The 21,868-nt window shown below is 38.4% G+C and overlaps 1 protein-coding gene across 1 annotated transcript in view; it reads right to left on the reverse strand.

The window, feature by feature from the left end:
- The window catches only part of br (broad-complex core protein), a 155,229-nt gene extending 135,103 nt beyond the window's left edge, over positions 1-20,126 (reverse strand). The window contains exon 1 of the mRNA XM_065237473.1: positions 19,613-20,126. The gene's annotated coding sequence lies outside the window, so the exon portion shown is untranslated. The remainder of the gene's footprint in view (positions 1-19,612) is intronic.
- Positions 20,127-21,868: the final 1,742 nt, after the last annotated feature.

Raw genomic sequence — 21,868 nt, forward strand, 5'->3', positions numbered from 1 at the left:
TATTATCTTACTAGTCGTCAACAAATAGTTAGATTCAAAGGTAAGAAATCAAATCCTATTGAAGTCTCCTCAGGAGTACCCAAGGTTCTCATTTAGGCCCTCTGCTGTTTATATTATTTGTCAACTACATTTCCTTCGTTCTTAAAAACAATCATTTTTGAAAATAAGGAACAAAGAAGACATCGTGATTATTTTAGAAGGAAATAAAATGTGTTTGGTGTAACAAATCTACGTCTACGGTCCATAAACATTTCCAAAATTTTTTAAGGACTATTGTGTACGCAGTGGGAGGGGTGATGATCAAATCCTCTCAAAACTATCTACGTAGTTTATAAACAGACCCCTAGTTATTAAAAAAAAACATTTTAAAGTATGGTGTAATCTGATGTGGTTATCGGCCCAGCAGTGGCCTGCATGAAGACAAATGCTCAGAATCATCGTTTCTTTACTTTTTCAGGTTACTCCTAAGTCCTAGAACATACTAAAATATGATATTTTCATAAATGGGTAACATGTTTATAGCCAACTCTCCTATTACAAACTTTGTTTAAATTATTCATTAACGACCATTTTATTCAAACTCACTAGTTTGTAATGATCATTGTTCTTGCATGGCATATCTATCTTTAATCAACGGAGTTGTACCGTCTCAACTGGAACTTGACAAATAAAAAAAAATTATACCTGTAGATCACCTGCTTTGAAATAAGATTCATATCAAAATATGGGTGCGTTTGAGCTGTAATGGAACTGACCAAAATTAGTTTCCCTGCATCAAACGCTTCGCGCCAACTGTACAAAGGGTTTGGAGCATGCCAATTTTGCTATCCAAGCACTATCAACTCGAACGCACGAAACCTCATGCGCTTCGTTCTAATATTTCAAACCGAGAATATAAGTGAGGTGATGCAGTTTTTGAGCACACTTTTTCTTCGCAAACTGTGACTAGCCATCGTCTACAAAGGTCATCGACATCGAAAACTTGATGTATTCATTTTACGTTTTTCATGTGTATATTTTAAAGATTATAATACGAATTGAACTGACTAGTAGCAGTTAACGAGCGCAGTAGGCTTTGGTTGTGTACGTGCTGCTTCTACTGCACGACGCCTGCTATGATGCAGTGTGGTATCGAAATAATGCATATTCTATGTGTGCAAAACGAAGAATTGGGAAAAGTGAAGCGGATGGAAAGAAAACACGTAAAACTGGCTTGTTTTGTGCACAGGCCATTTAGCTTATATTTTCGGAAACAGGCGATAGTGACACAGTAGAAAAAGGCTGGATCACCTCCAAAACCGCGCTATACGCCAAGGATCTTGATCCGTTTCGCAGCGCGTTTCACTTTGGGGCCAGGCTATGGATAATGCGAAAGAAAGACTGCATTTTACTGCTCGTTTCATCTTGTTTTGGCTAGGTGGTAGTCCGCACGAAAAGTATTTGAGAGCATCCGTCGTGTCCGGTTGTGTATCCACAAAGCGCATTTAGGCCATCAAATAAAAAAAAAATAGTACACAAACCACTTCAATCAAACCTGATCGTGTGGTGTTAATACACTGGCAGACATTTTTCGTACGATAATCAACGCATACATTCTCCCACTCTGCTGCACTTTTTCCTCCTAAAAGCTTTGTTTATATACACCACCAATGTATATAATGTAGTACCCCAAAAAATGGGTTGGAGACGAGATGTAAGATTTCGGTGCATCCAAGTTTTTTGGAGGGGGAAATGTAGAGTAATTTTAGAAGAACACGATTCATCTCTCTTGCAAGTTCCTTGCTCTTTGTTTCTTTGCAATCAACAAGCCACTGACTGGGTCGAGTGAACGCATCAAAACTTGTTGCGGAGGGCTGTCAATGAAACCTTAAAACGAATGGTTTTGTAGAGCTCCACTGAGCTGGGTTGGGCGAGGTTTCGATATTTGATACAATCTTGTTTCCACGGAATTTAGTTACTTCTATTTTGCTGGAAACATGCATGCTACTTTTGTTTTAATATTTGATGCTCTATAATTACGTTTTTCCGAAAATAATTAAATAATGTCATTCCGCTCGATAGGACGCTGACTCCGATTGAAAGTTTTACCACAGACAAACAGACTTAATGCTCATCGGTCACTCTGTTTTGTTGATTGATTGGTTGATTAATATTTTTTATTTATTATTTATCGTTACTGCAATGTGAAAGAAGTTGTACAAGTAAAAACATTCACAGTGTTATGTTTGTTTGGCAGTCTCAAGAGCTGACCAAGGTTTTGCTCTAAGGAATACTAGACACTCATGTATATTTTTGAAGTATTTTCCGTATGGTTTGAGTACAACCTCTGACAGTATGCTGCTATTAGGGGCTCCAAGTTAGCCAGGAAATATAAACTGGAGTTACAGTTAATAAATATTGAATGTATGCGAAAAAGCTTCCTTAGTTTATTATATTTTTTAACTAACAAAAAAAAAGCTGTTAGAAAACCCTAGATTTATCCACCTATGGTGAATTCTGACCGTTCCTACTTAAATTCCTACCATAATGCAATCAGCAAATTCCAGAATGGTAGCAATGTGGATCTAGTTACTCAATATGGGTGATGGGTTTTGGTCATGTCAGTTATCGATGAAATAGATAGTGTTGTGAGATTTCCGACCCCTCCGCCTAAACATTCGTGTATTCATACTTTTTTTTTTTTTTTTTTTTTTGTAAAAGTGGAGTTTTATTCAGGCATAACATTTGATAACGGCACAAAAGCATTTGTAAACAAACTTTCTAAGGCCCTATACACGCGAACCAAAGTACGCCCATGCAAACCAACAACATAATCGGATAGGGGCAACTATCACCTTTCCGAAAGTTATATTGGTTTGCGTGGGCGTACTTTGGTTCGCGTGTAAAGGGCCTTAGAAAGTTTGTTTACAAATGCTTTTGTGCCGTTTTCAAATGTTATGCCTAATTTGTCATTTTATTATACAAAGCTTTTTTTTTTACCGTGAATTTTTTTTCCCTTTATTTACAAGGCTTTCAGCCATTGGCTGGTTCACCTTGGGTTACCGTCAATTTGCTACATCAAGATGAAAGTTCAATTCAGCTATATCAATTATACCGTTACAATCGTTAACGAAGGAGATATATGTAATAAACATATTCAGAATTGCCACTCACTGTCTGTCGTTTATTCCTAATAGGGCAGGTCTTAGCAAGTCTTCGAACTCGAGTCGCCTCCATCCACCCAAGATGACTGCTATTCTCTGCTGAAGAACCGTCCAAGCCAGGCCGACGCGAGCACAAGCGCAAAATTCGTGGGAGAGAGTTTCTGCTGTATGGTTGCCACAATGCGTAGAGTTTCCGTCATCTGCTCGCCGTATCACGAATAGCAGTTTGCGGTGCTCTATCTTCTCGTTCACCAACAAGTAGAGCTTCGTCCTCTGCGCTGAAGTAAGCTGCCTTGATGCAATGTTTTGGCATGTGCGTGACCAGTCATTTGCTGGACTGTTACGTTCCACCCTTGGTAGCTCAGTTTGCTGAACGAAGTGCTGATGAATTTGATCGGTGGAGGGGTTCTGTTGGATTTGGTGGGGAATTTGGGATAAGTTTGATAGGATTTGTCTAATGTCGGGAAGAGCTATTGAGATGGCTGGGCGGGGATTATCGTGGAAAAGAAGGGATCTATAAAAAAGAAGGGATCTATAAAAAAGAAGGGATCTATAAAAAAGGAGGGATTCGATCTCTTGTAGGTGTCGGTTGTTGCGAGTGACTTACATTTCAGAGCTGGTAATTGCAGCTTCAGGCCTCCATTCTCTCTGCTGCGTGCCAGCTGCATCATTGGGACACGGGCGACAGTCCCTCTCCAGAGGAACGTACCCATTTCTGATGTCATTTTTGCCGTATGCACTCGCAACGGTGGTAGTATGGACGCGAGGTACCATATCCTGGACGTTCCGAACGTGTTGAGCATGATGACCCTTTGGTGCCCCAGCGTCAGCGTGCGCAGAGAATGCAGACACATTTGTTGCGCGAACTTCCCCACTAGAGCATTACAGTTCATCGTTGTCATCAGTGCCCGTTGCTCAAGACGTGGTGCTCTCTCATCACTTGCTCGAGTCTGGTTTTGAGAATGCGGGAGAAGAGCTTGTAGTCGCTGTTGAGCAGCGAGATCGGACGATATGAACGGGCTGTGTCGTCACCGCCTCTCTTCTTAACCAGCACGATGATGCCATCGACAAACGCTGAGTGCCTCATTCAGCAACAGATTCAACTCTCGGTGGATGATGTTGAACATGCGGTGGTAGAACTCCCCAAGTAACCAAAAAGTTCGGACACCCTATATTTACCTTATATCGCAAAAAGGCCGATTTTCGGGTAGTTAGCGGGCTTGGTGGTTACTTGGGTCTCTCGGATTAACATCGCAGCCTGGAGATTTTCGTGGGGCGCTCGCTGTTATTGCAGACCAGATTTCTGCCGTCGTGATGTCATCCGTGCAGGGTTCATTCGATGGGTGGGATAACACTCTCGCAGACTAAACTGTTCTCATTCTCTTCTATTGGCTCCTCCGAGTACAGCGTCAAGAAGTAGTCCATCATGTGCATCTCGATCGCTCGTGGCTCTGCTATCGTTTCGTCTTGCTCTGTCTGCAGCTGCGTGATTACGGTTCTCTTCCTTCACCTCTCCCCCAATTGGAATATTGACGTTCTCCAGCCACATGTGTTTCATTCATTCGCATGAACGTGTAGGAAAATCTCCGTTGAAGTGCTAGCATTTCACCTTTCAACCGGTTGATGGTGGTTATCATTTAAGGGTGCTGGTAGTACCCGTCGTAGGCTATCCGAAGCTCGCTGTAGAGATACTGATGTTCACTGTGGAATTCATCGAAGATGGCTCGAGATTTCCACATGAAAAACCTTTGATATTGGGCTTAGAGAACAAAATTCACCATTCGATCCAGGAGCCATAGTTTCTGCGCTGTCGGGTCCAATATTGGAACTCGGCAACGTTCTTCTCACTCAGAAGATAGGGCCGAAGGGACCAAAACCCACGGCCATGCTCTTGACCAAGATGGGGGAGGCAAAGTCGGAGTACCAGCACTTTGTGGTCGGTAAATGAGCAGACGTGTGCATGTGTTGCTCGCAGGTGATCACGCAAATCACTGCTGACGTAAATGCGATCGAGTCGCGACTGTGCGTTACGGCAGACGTTCGTGAAACCTGGATCACGCGGACACAGTTTCTCCCATACGTCGTGGAGCTGCAGTTGCTGGACGGCTGTTTTGAAGGCGGGACTAGTGTTTGGGCTGCTAGAATCACTTGTTCGAAGCACGCAATTGAAATCGCCGGCCAGAATGACATGCGCGGTACGATGGCGGAGATAGTAGGCAAGCGTCCCATTGAAGAAGTTCTCCCGCGCTGCACGTAGCGAAGAGCCGGAGGGAGCGTAAACGTTACAGATCGTTGTGTGTTGCACTCTCAGCGCAAGTAGTCGGCCGTCCAAGCTTCTCTCGATGTGAGTGGCCTGGATGTGTTCCTTCAGGGCAATAGCTGTTCCCCTTTTCGTATGGTCCACATTGAAGAAAACAACGTTACCAGGCAAGGAGAGCTGCTCGTTCTCTACTTCTTGCAGACACACAATATCGAGGCTATGGCTGTTTATGAAGCTTCGGAGTGAACGCGCATCGTGGAGTTCATGATGGTGCCGATGTTGATGGACGAGATGTTGTACGACGTGAGAGCCATTTATAAGCTATTGTCCTCGTCCTTCTCGTCGTCGTCGTCATCCCGGCGGGGTTTTTTTACCGACTGTTTTTCCTCGGTTTCGTCTACTACTCGTGAAGACGGAGGATTCATCGGTTTAGTTCCCGTTGCTGCTTCTGCTCTGCGATCGCAGGGCATTTTCTGGCTTTTTGAAAGCGTCATCCAAAACCACGACAGCTTGTGGTGGTGTTAGGAACGAACTTGACGGATTGTGCGCTCGTTGTATTTGCACAGAACCTGCTGCATGCAGGCTGCGTGTGTGTGTTTTCGAGCCTGAGAATTCACTTGGATCTTCGGCAGTTCGGGGAAAACGTCTAACTCTAACGATGGCGGAGTAGGGGATTTTTTACCGTTTGAGCACCGTTTGACTAATTTCGTGCTTGGTGGTTTCGCACCAGCTTTTTTGGGTTGCTGACCGGTTGTTGACCTATTGGCCTGTCCAGTTTGCTTCGTGACGTTCGCGTAGCTTTTCTGGTACAGTAGCTTTTTGTTCTATACACATAATATGCCAGTGTGCGCTTGCTCTTTGCAGTTGCGGCAGGATTGCAGCTGTCCCTTGTAAACAACGAACGCTTGCTCTCCATCAACGGTGACCCACGAGTCAATGTTTCGCTTCACTAGCATACGAGCAGACCATATGCCGAGCGGTACGCCTTCACATTCGTTGCTCTCAGGGTATTTAGAAGGGTATCTAAAACGTAAATACTTCACTAGTGATAAGCGCAATCGAGAAAAACGTATGCACGTCTCAGAAGCTGTGCGATAACTACTCCCTAAACTGTCTATGAAGTTTATGGATAGCCCATTAAGAAAAGTGCTTAACAGGTTGTTTAGACCATCATCCAAACAATTTATGGAATAGTTCTGTCATTTGGTTTACTGTTCTGTTAAGGTATTTGTTTATTATGATAGCTTCTTGCCCAGAACATGTCAATATGAATTCCAATGATGCTATTTTTGAATACTATGTGATTTGAAACGTGATTAGATCCTAGGTTCCGTAAAACGAGGAACTTTGATAGTTTTTTTTAAAGTATATCCTAAATATGTTTTACAACAATTAATGTTTTTAAAATATTAGTTTTCTACGCACTTAGTTTTTTCTACCGAGTTCGGCTGTGCAAATCTCGGCAAAACTTCGTTTCACTGAGATCTCATTAAAAGTGACATTTGATTGCTGAGTCTCGGATAATGCTTATCTGAATCTCAAAAGTAAAATGAAATGTTTGCTGAGATCTTAGTAAATCTTTTTTGCCGTAATACGCACAGCCGAGCTCGGTAGAAAATACTAAGTGTGTAAAAGAAGTACTGAGGACCCTAGATCGATTTGTTAGAAAAATGTTAAACGGAAATTATTGCATTTGTATTTTTTTTTTGTCTTGTAGCCGAACATCAGTTTTTTTTTTTGTGAATCTCAAACAATTTAATTCAAGAAATATTACCCTTTGAATGGGTATATAATCAAAAACATTATAAGCAATAAGAAGACAACATTGAATTTGTGATGGCTATTTCGAAAATACATTTAATAAGTAAGTGCCTTTTCAATCAATTGTTTTTTTTAGATATTTGGAAAACATTAAAACATACTATATAAAACTCTAGACGATATCAAAGATAATACTGTAAGCTACAAAATGGAACCAATGCTTCCAATTGGGAGTGTGCAGAGAATAAATTTAATCATTATATTCTACTACCAAAGTTACCCGCATTATCAATACCCCGATTTACGGTACTCATATATGACTCACATATGACCACCAATAATCTTGCTTACTGTTGCATTCTCATGTTAATTGATGTACCACATTATTGGTATTGGTCCAAGTCAGAAACAGACCAGTTTCCAGGGGCACCAGAAAATTACCCAGGTGTGATAAATAGGCTAACAATGATCTTAATTTGGAATCCTTATGTGATTTGTGATGTTCACACCACCATCACCAGCCAGCTGATTCTAAACTGATCATAAAAACTTATTAAATTGACGTAAAAACTCTCGACCTTAGTTTTTAATTCTCATATGACGGGTTTGGAACTTATCTAGTTGTGGCCAATGTGGTCCTTGGCACTTGATATGACTACTATTGAACTTGTTGATAAAATCTCATGTGAGGTCTCGTATGATGGATTTAGGCCAACCGGTCACTTCTCCGGGGTACCCGTAACATGTTCGTCTCTCTCTTATGTCATTCGTGAAGAAAATCCTTAGGTAATTCGTGACTTGTCCGAGATGAGAAATGAACATTTGGCGTGAGAGATGTGGTGTTAACCACTAGTTAAGAATTGATTTTTGTTTTCTTATCCTCATGTGATTTGAGGTGTTGCATGATGGGTTTAGCAGGGACATCAGATAGTCTAGTCAGTTAAGGCACGGTATTACAAAGCTGGCGGCGGGTAATATTCTTGTTCTGGTCTTTCTGAACCTTCTTCCGGGTTTGGAAATGTTCTCGATTTCTCTGGGCATAGAGTATCATTGTACACATAGAGTATCACATACAAATTCATGCAGCATTGTTTGGCATATATAGCTTATAAGAGCGTCAAAGCCAGCTTAAGAAGAAATTGAAGAATTATGGGCTTAGCAGGTTTCAGGACGTTTCTAGTCTCAAGATCCGTATTCACTGGAACATATTTCGACTATATCCATAAGACTATAATTTGATGGTTGTTCAATTTGGTACAGTGATTGCCACGAATCACGACGCTCTTTATTTCGTTACAGACCTGTTCCGATCTCGCCAAGCTGAACTGGTTAGTATATCAAACAAAACAAATATCTCTTAATGCAAGGTTAGGTTGGATTTATGACATCCTCTGCATATGTTTCATACAACAAATGTAATGGCAGTTCTTGCAATGGACTGTAGCGTTCTAGGAAGTTTTTTTTTTAAGAAAGCATATTTTTTTAAATAAAAATTTGTAAAAAAAGGGAACATAATTAATTTAAAAACCTTTCGGCGACCACATAACAGAATCTGTTCATGTGGCGAAGCATCGATAATTCTGCATACTTTCATGCAAATATGTAATAGAATTTTACATTTCCCGGTTGGGTGCAGTTTAAAAATTGTGCACACACATTGTACTATTAAATTTATTAATCAGATTTTATTGCTTTATGCGTGAAGTTGACGATTGCAAAGTTGAATGTGATATTTAATTAATCTAAATTAAAGACTTAAGGAGGACATTTGCATACAATATAAGGTGTATTTGTTTGTTTGTGTTTTCAAGTCCAAAAATTGAATTTTATAGTACTTATTTAAGAGCAAATTGCTTTGAATGGGGTTTCTGCACATGTATATAACGCTTTTTATACCTAGAATTGAATGATTATGTGTGTTGTGTGATATCGAGGTATCCTCTAACCGAAAATACCAGACCTGGAACTAAACATCCCTCCGCCTGCGAAGCACCTTTAGACTTGATATTCTGTCTCCTATCCCTTCCCCATGGAGGTTCCATCCATGTTGACTTTCTGGTCTGTTTTATGGTATTAGACTTTAATAATGCCTATAAAAAAATTTGAAAAATGTAAAATAATTTTGAAACATCAGCCTTGTTTATACTGAAAATCTTACAATAATTTTATTTGTAAAACGGCCAACATGTGTATCGAAAGAATACAAAGACTATGTAGCTAAACAAAAAATGTAAATGAGAAAAACCTGACGCGTAGAGGGGTTGAAAAATTGAACATGCATATGATGGAATTTTGTTTTAATACATACAGTGTATCTCAAAATTGAGCGTATACCTGAATGGGCAATTTTTTGAAAGAGTGTGAGTAGATAGATTTTTGAAATCTTGAATAACTATTTATTGATTTATCAGTATAGATTTAGACTTTATTGGCAGAGTATGTATGAAGTTTGAGTAATTTCAGTAAAACGGTAGATTTTCAACTTTTTTTTGTCCGGATTTTATTAAAATTAGCGGCATTTTTAAAATCTTTATGATGACTACAGATTAGCAAAATTTCAATATGTTTGGCTCATTATAATTCAAGAAAATGTATTTTTTTTTTAGGAAATCTAGTTTTTCTAAACTTGCCCTAACTTCTAACAGGTAAGGCATCAATGTGAGAAGCAATAGTCAACATGAGGAAACAACGCAACATGTTCAGAATACATCCCATGTTGACTAATAAAAATGCAATCATCAAAACATCAAATCAAATCGAAAAATCTTCTCTGCTGCACCGATACTTTTGCGTGTCGTCATGCAATTCTTTGCAGATGAAATCATAACTTTGACTCCAGTTGAACGTTCCTAGTTCTAAAATTGAGTTTTGCGTTGCATTTTCGTCTGTTTTTTAATTCCACTTTAAGGACATTGACCTCATCCGGCCATTTCTTGTTGTTCACGAAAATCTTAAGAGAATTTTGCAAGCCATGTGCAACGGCATGTCGTTCTGTGCAGCGCAAAAGTGCATGTGTATGCGGCTCGCGCCGATGCACACAGGGCAATAGTGAGAAAGAGACGGAGAATGACAAGAGATGCGGTTATTTAACTCCCGGTCCAAATTTTTTAGGTTGCGCTAAGAACTAACACTAAAACGAAAAATCCCCCCGAAAAAAGAGGCGATCTATGTGCGTGAGTTATGTGTACATATAAAGTGGCCAGCGCAGACCTCTTAAGTTGCGAAAAATGATTCGATCAGGAAAGGAAAGGAAGAAAAACTCACACACATCGGTTGGAGAGGAGTCGGATTTGTAGTAGAATAGCAAATTTTGTATGTGTTCCTTGAGTGATATTTTGCGCATTCTGTCTCTCTTTCTCGTTCTCCAACCACCATCCGCCCGCTCTGCTTCTCAGCCCTTTAGCTGCCAACCGACCCGACTGCTATAAACACAAAACTGCATTTTTGCTGCTTCTTCTCCCCAAAATTCGAGATAATGAACCCTCTTGTATTGTCTATAATGTATTAAGGTCGCGAAGGAACAAAAAAAAACTGAACATTGAACGTATCTACTGCCTCCAAAGCAGGAGTGACGTTTTGCAAACAAGTCAGCCATATTTTAAAACTTATTTGAGCTGCACTACAGTTGGTTACATTATTCGTTGTTCACATTCTCTGATCCTTAGGACTTAGACAAAGAAATGATCTGATGATGTGCTTTTTTGTACCAGTGGAAGATCAATTGCACCTATACAAAGCAGAATTTCAACATGTTTCACTCGGAGGGGGTTTGAACTCTAACCACCCACCTTCCCTCCTGTTTCACGGCAGCAGTCAAACCCCCTAAAATGAGATCTTGTTCATGTTTTGAATAGGTTCTATCTTAGTTCCTATTTTTAAAAATCGATTAACTTTATTCGGTAAGGACTACTTTATGGTTGTCCTGAGCAGTATTGATGCATTTTCTGCGCTCACTTGATAATGAGTAACAAGTATTTTAGGCCGCTTTTTTGTTGGCTATACAGTGATCCAGAGATATTTGAACAAGAGTAAACCAACATAAAATATATTTTAAATCACGTGTTACCAATATTTAGTTGCGTATTGATTTAGGCAGATTTCAAGTTTGTATAGATTTTGGTGTATCGGGAGATTTTTAAATTTTACAAATATCACAATATCACCCGAAAATCGAGTTGTCCAGATTTCAAAAAATTAATTTGTTGTTGTCATGACTATAGTAAGCAAGCCTGTTGCTGTTGTTGCGGCTGATGTTCTGTAGGCAACAAGTTTATGGTTGACCCTAACCACATACAAAAAATCAATTAGATAAACGACAGCCGAGAAGTTGCAGTGGGTAGACGACACCACCCACCACGCTATTCTGAGGATTCCTGTACTTCCAAACTGACCATAACAAAAACAGGCCTGTTGATCATTGCCATCATATTAAATTTTCACTGCATTGAAACTAGTAAAACCAAAGTTTAGGTGATACTTGTGATCGGTTGGTATTTGAAAAGGGTTTGTCCTACAAAATGCATGGCATCGAATAATGCAAATAGATTAAGATAGGGATTGCATGGTGACCTCATGTTTTGTGGCAGATGCTTCAGTAGACACGAGGTGTGACATAGCTCCACGTCTTGCTGAATGACCTAATTTTGAGATACAGGTAAAGACATACTTACTGAGATTCACACCTCTGTTGATCTGTTATAAGATTTTTAGATTTGAACGATGTTGCAAACTAGATATGAGCAAAATGTATCACTTAGATTAATGGTACAGAACCGGTTGACTAATATAGATGATCCGGATGTTCCTCATCGAATCACGTAAAACTAATGCAGAATTTGCATATGTCAAGGAAGTGAGGTATGACAATGTGAAACTAAAAGTTCTTATACATTCGCTTCGATTTTAAATGGAATTGCAAGTATACTGACTAAAATGGTAAGTTTTGACAGTTTATGAATTGAGCGATTTACGGAGTATTCAGTTAAAATCATAACGGATTGATTGATTAATGAAAACTGCCAACATTGTTAATCTAAACTTTGTGTGTATAGTTGTTTGCACATACTATTCCCCTTTAGCCCCATCAATTCTACAGATGGAGACTAACTAGCCGAAGGCTAAAAATCTCCCTAATAAAGATTTAAAAAATGCTACAGATGACATTGCACTATGCTGCAATTAGGAAATTTAGCAGAAAAAAAAATATTCAAGCCGTTCTTATTCGTTTCTGACGGTTGGTTTACATACCATTGGATATTTTGTCCCTTCGACCTTTTGACACTTTCATTCATTGAATCGAAATTCTGTCCATTCGAAGGTTTATCCATTCAAACCTTTAACCATTCGACCTTTTGTCCCTTTAAATTTCATTCGACCTTTCGTCCTTGAATCTTTTGTCTTTCGACCTTTTGTCATAGATTAATTCTTCGACTTATTCTTATGATACGGTGCCTATAAAAATAAATTCTCATACAGTTCATGTGTAAAAACCATCTAGATAACGTTTTCATATGTTGTAATCAAAAATTTACATTTTATGTTCCTTGAGTTTTCTACAAATGTTCCTTTCACAATGCCACACATTCATGTGGGTAGCGAATGCTCAATTCCAAAACGTGACGTGTTAGAGCCAGTGGTTGAAACAGTTGACGTTTTTTACTACTCTCGCTTCGTGTTGTCATGCGCGACAGACTGTTTGTATTCGTTCACTCATGTCCTACCGTCATCTCTCTCACAAAACACAAAAGGTAGAATAACATTCGAGCAAAAAGAAAATTATCAATAAACTATCATATGACATGTGTGATTTGGTTCTAACTTCTCAATTTGGTGGAAATTAAACTATTTCTGATCAGAAATGTTATTACTAGGACATCATTGCTTGCTATTTTCAGAATTCACACAAGCACAACTTCAGCAGCTCTTATTATGAGAAAATCTAAAATACATACATTCGTGACAATCTTCGGCGGCAGTGTCGTATGACAGAGCCTGTCATATGACATGTTAGTTTGGTACTGTACTATGATAGCTTGTTTTGCAAATTTCGGAGGCAAAGGCAGTCGATTATCACAGAAAATGTGTCGAATACCTTGACCGCTTACCAACGACGTAGCCAGGTTTCGAGCTAGGGAGGGGCGAAAAAAAAATTCTATGGAAATTTGGCCGAATGCCATTTCACCGAAAGCCTTTGTATTCTGAGTTTAGGGGGGGGGGGGTCAGTTGTCACTATTTTTTCTGAAGCCTTAAAGAGGAAAAAAAAGGTGGTGAAAAATCGACCAAAAAGTTTGAGATCGCACCATTTTGTCAAATTTGAAGTTTTTTACCCATTCTTAGGTCATTCCTCCAATAAATTTAGTTCACTTTAAAGCCTCATTAATCGTGTTGTGTTTCAGATCGATCCTGAGGTAACAGGCTGTACGCAGTTTGACAATTCCAGGCGTACACTACCTTACTCAAAACGTGACTACGGGCGTCATTTTGTTTTTTACGCCCTGTAAAAATTTCGGAATAAAGACGAAGCTCTAAGCTTTTTGAATTTCAAAACCGCGTCCTTCTATGTTTTTTCATTGGCCCACAAAAAAATTGATTACTTTTTTTGGTCAAACTTTGATTACTTTTTGGCCAATTTGAATGAGAACTTAAGGAACGAAAAGTATATACAAAACTTGTTTAAAATTTTTGGGGAAAATAAAGACATAAAAAAAATATAAGTGTAGCAAGTACGTTCGTATGAATAAGTACGTTGCTAGAACTATCATTGCTATCCTAACTCCTTACCCTTCATCTTCGATTGTATTTCTATCGTATAACTTTTCTCGAATTTAATAAACTTTCTACCCTGTTTTACATCTGACTGAACATATAGATTACATAATGTAAATTAGTTTTAACATAGTTGTTAATGTTTTTGTAGCTGAGTTATTAACGAAAGAGAAAACCGGTGAAGAGAATCGGTCAAAGCAGATAGGTTCAAAAGGTCAAATGTTCAGCTATGTTTAATTAATACTGATGAATTTTGAAAAAAAAACACTTCCAAAAGAGAGATGACATCATTATTTTCATCTATTTTTTTTTGCATATCCAAATTTAAAGCATTCAACTTAATTTCCTTCACAAGGTACATAAAATTTGTTCCAGTTAGTATTCAGCCGCTTCTTTTTAAGTACTGTAGCGTCTCTAGTTGTCGTAGCAAGATATTGTTGTCAATGTTTTGATTTGAAAGGATTGTTTATTCAGTGGTGAAAACACGTTTAAAAATTATCCAAGATAGAACGCGAGAGATGTGAAAAAATTCTGCACACTCACGTTGAAAACTTACGATAAAAATGAACTTTGGACAAATTCCGGGTCAAAAATTTTACCTTGCCAAACGTAATGAGGAGCGCCGGGTAAGTTCAAATTTGTCTTTCTAGACAAAATCGCTCACAAGCTGATGATTTGGTAAGGCATCTGCAGTTGTGGAAAGAAAACAAAGGTTTTCACCACTGGACAACTTTACAAGGAGGAATGTCTACAGAAGGGAATTTTGTAATTAATTCAGTTCCAAAAGAAAGAAGGTTCCGTAAAGTTCTGACCGACTTAGCCAGCTGCTATTACAGCAGGGATGTTATTGATTGGAATAAGCAGAATAATTTCGTTTTTTTTTTTCTTAATTTTATTTCCGTCTATCTTGTTTTCCGTGCTGAGCATCAATGCTACTGACGCCAGGGAGGCAGCTCCCACACCTGGACCCTAACTATCGACCCATCAACTCATGAACCGGGGACCAACGGCTTTACTTCCCTGTGATCAGAGATGTTATGCCTCAGAACATCCCGGCGGCGCCGACTGGGATTGAACCCAGGTTTGTAATTATAGCATGCTCTTTGGTCCATATACATATTTTAAAAATTTCTGTACACCAAAAATTGTGATTTTTTAAAGTATGCCATTCGATTACCTATAGCTTGAAACGGATAATGTGATTGGAATCAAGTCGATAGGTTGTATCGTTGTCGAGAAATCGTTGAAAACGTACCGTGTAAATCGCGAAAAACCGTGTAAAAAAAAACCGCGTAAAAAAACCGTGTAAAAAAAAGACTTCAGTGTACTACTGTGCAAGATGAGAGGTTTTTAGCGAAAGGTTTTAAAATTTATCCGAAAACCTGACAATTTTTTTCCTTTAAGGTGATTCCTTGTAGAGTCCACAAATGGCCGCTACACACTTAGAAAAATGAATGTAAATTTAGGTGCTCTGAGACTGACATATACGAGCGTCAATGTTGACATAAAATTGAGTCATAATAGACGTGAAATTAAGATCAATCAAACGTACTTTCGAAAAATTTTATTCTCAGAGCACTTCATTTTACATGACATGTTTGTTTACGTCTCATCCTTTATGTCAAAGATGGATTCCGTCACGTGTAAGATTAGGTATTTCTAAGTGTGTATGTATTCTATACATGCACTTCCACTGCGGTTTTTCAATTACACAAATCTCGGAAATCAATGCCCCATTTCACCTGAAATTGCTACTTCATGTATGCTGCAGTGCAGCAAACGTGGAGTAACAATTTGAATATTGCACGTGTCGTAGATGCTGATATTTGTGCACTTAAAATTTTGAAGTGGTGTCGAGAATAAGGATGTCACAGCGATTCACGTTAAAACTAAATAAAAAACCTACAGAATTATACCCTTAGCGTTTTTGGATTGTATTTCCTCTTGGAGAAATGACACATTTTGTGCGACCAAATTCTTAATAGAACAGACTTTATGTCTTTCATTTAAAAGCAAATAACTCCGCAGGGTGGAATACCTTTAACTGAAATAGCTTTTAATTGAATGTCGGTTGACTAAAACAAATTTAAATTTAAGATCACTTGGCTGTCAAAAATGAGTCAGATGCACATTGAGATGCACTTAAAATACATTTGACGAATGGATTGATTATGAAATACATATCAGTCAGAACAATCGCTAAGCTAGTGTATGAAAAAAATGGTGATGACGTGTATTATACAATAAAACAGGGTAATGCCTTGTTCAGACTACAAGAGAATTTCGAACAGTGGATGAGAAAATAATCTATAACACAATGGATGCCAGTCTACCGGAAGATGACAGCATGAATATTTCGGGTCCTGCTGATGCTGAAGATGACTTTCAACCAGTTTCTGATGAATCTGCTCTAAACGCAATTGACGTTATGATCAGATATGCCTGGCCACTTCAATTTTCGTTGCGTGAGATAAGATCAAATGTGTTCGAGAAAATATAAGATTGAATCCAATCTTGAGAAAGTTATTATCAGGCATTTGAAATGTTTTATTCTTTACTGAATTGAATAGTTAATTTGGTCGATTTAAATGAGAATATTTTTTTTTCATAAAAACACGGATTCGAATAAAGAAATAGAAGTTGAAATCTCTTTTTATCATTATTTCTCTGATGTTTTCTTTGAAAAACAAATCAAGAAAAAAAAAAGTTCTTAGTAACCATTTTAACCATTCCTGGAGTCCTGGATAAAATCGTCAACCTCATCGAAGCGCAGTACGAGGATTTCACGTGCAGTGTCCTGCATAATAAACAAATAAAAAATATCTGGGTCGTCGCTGGTGTGAGTCAAGGATGAATTTTATCACCACTACCGTTTCTCATCGTAATTGACGAGATCATGATAGGCGTAATAGACCTGTACCGTGATCGTGAGCTTTGACCATCTCAACGGCTTCGGTTCATAATGTTGCTTTATTATCACTATCTATTACCATCTATGCACATTTGTTTTATAAAACATGATGGTGTTCTGGATTTTCAAAAATAACTGTTTGTGGCCAGATTTAGCTCACAATTATTAACGAGGGACATGCAAAACCCAAGACCAGCAATACTCAAGTAGGTAAAAGGCAAGCACAACTATTTAATGTAACTTTAAAGTAATGAAAGTAATGAAAATGATTTGGCCAAACTTATTATAGTTAACAGTACGCATAATGTAATTAATTTTATTGAAAATGTAGCTATCGGATTTAATTACGAAATTACAACTGTAATTGTAGGACTCAGAAAGTCACTAACGATGTAATTAAAGTAATTATAGCTGTTATTAATGGAGTAAATTTAATTACAGCTGTTGCCTACGTTGGAGATGAAGGTTAGCGCGTGCACCTAGATTTTTTTTTAACTTTATAAATTATACTACATTATAATTTTTTGCGTTATAATACTGCCTCGTAAAATAACTATTTCAATGGATTTTCAGGAATTTACAGATTACCGGAGATCTATTTATGACCATTTTAGTTTAAGAATCTTAAATTCACGCATTTACTTTGATTCTTATTGAATAAATATAACAATCACTGCAATATATGTTTCTTGAAGTTGCCAATTTCACGTATGTTCCGGATATTCTGGAAGGCATAGTCCAGATCTAGTTCATTATTGTTAATTTACATATTCTTCATAATTTAAATTATTTATATGAATTATTAAAAATAAAAATAAATTATGAAAAATCATGCTACGATTTTATGCACGTTCCAGAAACTAAAATGTGCATATAATCGTATTGCGTATTATGCACATTATAAGTGCGATTATAAGTACCGAGCGCTAATAAAAGTACGCTTTAACGTTAAATCGTTTTGGTGTCTTCGGGGTACATATTATTACTATTCATCGGTTCATAATAAGTAAGTGCGCAAAAGCCACCAATACGATACACGACAAAGCGCACTTTTATTAGTGATTTGGCGCTTTTGAGCAGTCAAGCTTAAATTGCAGCATACAATAATAAATTCAAAAATTATTTAGAAATAGATCCACCCTCCAACCGTAAAAAAAAATATTGCCTGATGCAAAATGTGCATAAAACTAACCCAAATCTAAATGAATGACCACGATATAAATCATGGGTTTGATCTTCCTGGAAAGGGCATCCATTCCGGTGAACAATGCATGATGGATCCGAAATGCAGCGGCTCGTAGATGAATGGCAACGCGCTTAAAAAATCGTCAGCGAATTAGTGACTAAAACACATCTAAACTAGTTTCAAGGTTGTCTGAATCTGCAGTCAACGCTCATTTTTTAAGGATCGCATTTTTTTTGCATTTGGACTACCGCTGCTGCTGTTGTCGGCGCTATTTTTCTCCAGCAAATATCGGACAAAGCGATGCAACGTGACCTAAATATACATTTTGCCAGACACGAGAAGCAGAGTACGGGAACAACAAAAAGAACCCACCACAAGCAGCGCATGTGAAGCACAGATCGGCGATGATAGAGTCGTACAAGAATCTAGAAGTATGGACTGCGATTTCCTACAGACGGTGGTTGGGTATCGTCCCTAAATGCCGCTTCTACAGGTACAACAGAAAATCCCAGTTCATTGGAATTAATTCACACTGTGATTGCATCTGATGAACAAAATTTGTGTTTGGTGTTGGTAAAGTGATGCATGGTTTCTGAAGGCTCCTTTATTTGTGCGCTTCTTTGCATCGTCATTCTGCTTCGATTTGGCACTTGGATCTAGCAGAACTTTTCGCGTCGGTCCTGCACACAATGAGGATGTGTGTGAGCGAATAGAGCGACTACTCGATCGCCATGGCTCGGTAATATAATCCGAATAACGAAGAAAAACGAAGAATATAATGTTCCGGGGAACGATCGTAATAGAAGTCTAGACGTGTTTTTTGTGTGGATAGTTTGCAGCAGTAAAATACGAGCTAGCCGTACATGACTCTCTCAACGAGATTTCCGCTATTGGCCGCCATGGGTGGCAAAACGGCCTACTATCCCTCACGACAGTAAGAAAAAGGAGGCCCGTCTGATCTAGTATTCAATGAAAACTGTTCGTAAACATGAAAAGAAAACTAGTAAACATTTTCATTCATGAAACCGATTTACGACGGCATTGGCCCTTGCTCTATTGCATAGTAGTGTAAGCGCCGGTAACGGTCCTAGGTTACACAGCGTGCACTTGCTTTTGAGTGGCATCGTATCGTACGAGCCGGGTGGAAAATTCACTGCAAACAAGACATACCACATGCGATGGATGGGATGGCACAACTCGTCGACGTACCATAGGTTGGTTTGTGAGGAAAGAGCGGTAAAACTCATTCGAACCGTTTTCCATCATAGAGAAGCCGAAGCAGGCGTCATAGGTCTTTTTCCCGATGCGCACCGTCTGCTCTATGTGACCGTACCGTACTTGCACATTTGCCCCAGTGCCGATGTTGTGAGTAAACCAAAAGGAAGAATTTTTGCATGTGCGAACATTTTCTGTCGTTTTGTTTTATTTGCAGTTCTATTGAGCGGGTACTACGGCACTAACGTTCAACAGGTGGTTTCTAGCAACAAAATTGCTGACATGCTTATTTAGAGCCCACCAATTTTTATAGTTGGACACTTTGTCCGATTGAAGCATTTGATATGAAAACTTTTTTTTTTTTGACTTACCCTTATCGTTCTCGTGAAGGAAAATTTAGACACTCACTGTTCGTTCACCACATCATTACCAGACAGTCTTGAGTTTGTTCATGCTAGAACTTATCTTCTATTTTCATCCGCTACAGGATAGGACAGTTCCGTCTAAAATTCCACTTTTCAATGCAACAAATTAGTTCCGGTTCGGCTCTGTTTACAAAAGATTGCACATTTTCAGCATTCGAAACTGCATTTATTTTTCATTTGCGCCAATACACAACTTTCTTTTCCACCCTAAGTATCACGTGAAGTTACTGCATATTATCTATATCACTGCACTATAGTCCGCCTAGGTCTACTAAGATCCAATTCGAACACCACTAGGAGCCCACCACTTCACTGAGATGCCACACAGATGAGCGAAAACGCAGCAGGCGAATGCAACAAGAGAGTCCGAACTATGAACACGACCTGTCCAAACGCTTTCTTCTTTTGGTCTAAAACACTATCAAATATTTTGGCAATATTATTCGAATGTTTAAACGTTGCACTAATGCAAACAGGCAACACATAAAAACCCCGAAAATAATACAAGAAAAAAAAAACGCTGTCAGACAAGAGCTCGCGCGTATAATGCAATTCGTTTTATTTCATTGTTATGTTTCGCTGAGTCTTTTTTTTCTCGCTCTCGTCTCATATAATATTTTGGATATTATATATTATTATATAAATTGACCCCTCTCGTCTAGTCCTCGTATTGGTCCTCTCTAAAAAACAACATTATAAAAATTTGTTGGTTCAAAAAATTTTCAATTGCACCTCCTTTCCTATCTTTCTCTTTACATTAATCGGCGGTCCTATATTTTTGTTTGTAACACTATGCATTTTTTGCAACCAATACATGCTTAACGGACTGCCAAAAAAACGCAGTACATGCATATGTGGTACATACATTAAAAACTAAAACCTGCGAGCCCGCAAGTAGGCGATTCGAAGAGATGGGTGATGGTATTCTGTAATACCACGTTGAGCATTGCAATTTTGCACATATACATATTTAATTAAATTATCATTATAATTTAAACACAAAATCCACACAAAAATAAAAATTGTCAAAAAAAAAAAGAGCAGGCGAAATAAAAATAAAACATACACAACCAAAACTTCCAAAAAATAACGCAAAAAATGCACTCAGTCTATGCACGGACGAGAATAACGTGGTCGTGGTCGTCGTCGTCATCATCGTCATCATCCACCAATTCAATTTATTATAAAAATTCGCCGAAAAGAACGTCTGCATGTGTGTCGCTGCAAATTTGGACGCGGTTTCCTGCATGTGTACCAAGGTATGAGCGAGAACGAGCGAACTGCAGTTGTGTGCTTGTGGAGAGGCCCCATGATAATACAAACAACTTTTTTTCTTGATAAATGATTAATATGTAGAGGCTAAACAGTCACTCTGTTTCATTAAGTGGATGTATTCGGCAGCCTGAAGTTGCCAGTTTATCTGTGGTTTGAACTGCGCTGCTGGGATTCGGCACTTTCTGGCGTGAAAACAGATCTTGTGACACTTCGTCATTGAAACCGGTCATTGTTGTTAGGGATTCAGACGTATACCTCTCGAATTACTATATATCATTGCTATTCACTGCGCTGCGCTGTCTATTGGCAAATCAAAGTTATCCCCCGTGGAAAACAGAAGAACTATGAACGTGATGATGATTAAATCATTTTCATTTTTACACGGGAATGTATTCGAGTGCAACCTTAAAATGCTCTTATTTTTCAAATGGAGAATTTAAATTAATTGGGTTGTTTTTAGAGGTATTGAGGTGAATACATATTCGTTGTCTGCTTTAAAAATGGAACCGAAATCCAAAATTTCATCAATTTTGGTACACTAGAACTATTTTAAATAAGTACGATTACATTAGAAAAAATCACCATTTTAGCACCCCTCGGCGGGACTTTGTATGGGAACGAGCAGTCTATGAATAGATTTAGTGTCAGCGATCAAAAATTTAAATCTTTACTTTAATATATCTACGGGATCGATAAAAATATCACTGTGCTCAGAAAACAAAGCTCTATACTCCATATAAATCAGTATATTTTTCGAAGTTAATTAACCCCACCCCCCAATTCGGTTGCTGCTACGATGATAGAAAAGTTGAAATCTACACACTTTATTTTTATTGCAATTATTGCGAAAAAAAAAACAAGTGTGTATGTACAAAACTAAAAATCTGAATAGAAATTAAATTGTTTTCATTATATGGCTATTGAGTA

Source organism: Ochlerotatus camptorhynchus, unplaced genomic scaffold (genome assembly GCF_037179485.1).
Source record: "Ochlerotatus camptorhynchus isolate MF236.1 unplaced genomic scaffold, CSIRO-AGI_Acam_v1.1 ptg000624l, whole genome shotgun sequence".
Classification (NCBI taxonomy): Eukaryota; Metazoa; Arthropoda; class Insecta; order Diptera; family Culicidae; genus Ochlerotatus; species Ochlerotatus camptorhynchus.